This window comes from Malus domestica, chromosome 17, assembly GCF_042453785.1.
Source record: "Malus domestica chromosome 17, GDT2T_hap1".
Lineage (NCBI taxonomy): Eukaryota > Viridiplantae > Streptophyta > Magnoliopsida > Rosales > Rosaceae > Malus > Malus domestica.
The window spans coordinates 16,954,012-16,955,958 of record NC_091677.1 but is presented as its reverse complement, the minus strand read 5'-3'; the positions used below and the strand labels follow the sequence as shown (position 1 = coordinate 16,955,958).

Sequence of the window (1,947 nt, the reverse complement as noted above, 5' to 3'; positions counted from 1 at the left end):
GTCTGAAGGCATACATTTTAAGGGTTCGAATTAGCTGTGCCTTTTGGCTTATACGGCTCAGTTTGCTTTGCATGGCTTAATCCCTTTTTACCAGCTATATATAGGTATTGCTTGCCGTGTGCTTTTAGCTTCTGCACAAGCAAGAATACCCGCGCTTCGCTGCGGGCTTTATAAACGTTAAAATTTATAAATGATAGCTGGAAACATTGAGAATAGTTTTGTTCATTACTTAAACAGTAGAATATGTACAGGGAAGATTTGCATTGACTCCACATTAAGAACTTATGTACAATAAAAAAGGCCTACACTCAATTTGACGATTGAGCTTAAAATCCTAAATACAAAAGCAGCAAGGAAAATGAACGGAAAACAAACATTAACGACCAAAAAAGCATTGATGTCCGTTAAAGTAAAAAAGCTTAGGCGTTCACCAGTAACCCAACTTGAACAGCGTTGTATCAAGCCTTTCCTCTTGTGGTCTAAAGTCACTATTAATAAAGCCTCCTGTAAAGACAAAATTTAGAAGTCATCTATTTGAGTAAAAGATGCAAACCTTCCTCCTTTTGACATGAAGAATAGCAGAGTCTGTAACATAACCTTTCTGAAAACTATAGTGCACGTTTCCCAACAAAATTTGCAATACTCTTCCAGCTCATTCTGCAAACCAGTGGGGACTAATGATAGAAGCGTACCATGGTAAATACATCTAAAAAAATAGTTCGAACTAAATTTTCTTGCAAAGTAGTGTTAGTACTGTCATCTTGGCCTTTTTTGGACCCAATAGACAAATCTTTTTTTTTTCTATATTTTTTAACAGATGAAAATCATTTTTAGAAATTGGATGCGGAAAAACACAGAATTCACAATGTTTGCGAGTAACACGATGATAATAGAAATTAATAAGACATAACAAAAGGTGTGAAATATTCATGGAAATTGCGAAATTAGAAGAAATTTGTAAATGTTACTTGAGTGTTTCGTAGTCGTTGGAGTAGCGTTCAAGCACATCAAACCAAGTCTCTCTAGCACTTGCAATAGATCTATTGAAACGGTCCTAATCAGTCAAAACTTAAAAAAAAATTAATCAAAATTATCAATTATGGTTAAGTTTACTTGACTCCATGGAGTTCATGTTTAATTGTAGGACCAGATGCATCCATTTCATTCAAATCAAGAAATACAATGCAATCAAATTAATAACAAAATACCTGAATTCGAAGACAAAGCCAGGAAACTTCAAAATCTTCAAGTCTTAAATAGATTGGAGCATAGCCCTACTTTTTGCAACAAAACAACCATTTTTTCAGAAAATTACAGGAAGATAAATAAAATTGGAAACCAAATTACTTCAATTGATTAGGGAATCTGCAAATTGCTACCACTCGATAATTTTGCAGAAGGTACAATTATGTTTCATTTTCCTGCAACAACAGCAAGTACAATTCTGTTTCAGTTCTCTATACTAACCCCAACCCACTTCTTCAATTCCTTCTTATTTGTCTATCTTAAACAAAAGGAACCTCATGACATTTAATCCTTAATTATCAATTATACCAAAGTATTTTCGAAATACATAAACAACGAAATTCAATTGATGAACTCAACAAATGGCCCTTCAACACATCGTTACAGAATCACAACGTACCTTCCAAATTGGACAAAATGCAATAAGAAAGAATTGCAATGTTTTGAGACCTCTTCGGATCAAGCACACACCTAATCCATAAATTTTCCTTAGAAAAACATTTTTCAAAACCCCTGAAATTTTCATCAGCAGGCATGAATATCTTTTGGTAAGCTGTTCTCAGGCTTCTGATCTAAATCCTTGGCCAAAGGAATAGAAGCTCTTTTAGACATGCAATTAAATACAATGAAATTTAAAATGTTTACTATTAAGATGAAACATTGATTAATGAATACCTCTGCAATTAGAATGAGAATGATATC

The 1,947-nt window shown here is 33.5% G+C and overlaps 1 long non-coding RNA gene across 1 annotated transcript; it reads right to left on the bottom strand.

The window, feature by feature from the left end:
- Positions 1-253: 253 nt before the first annotated feature.
- On the bottom strand, positions 254-1,947 carry LOC103428635 (uncharacterized). Its single transcript, XR_528476.3, has 3 exons — positions 1,646-1,947; positions 1,209-1,274; positions 254-504 (listed from the first exon to the last, which is right to left on the bottom strand). It is a non-coding gene; the product is annotated as an uncharacterized lncRNA (long non-coding RNA).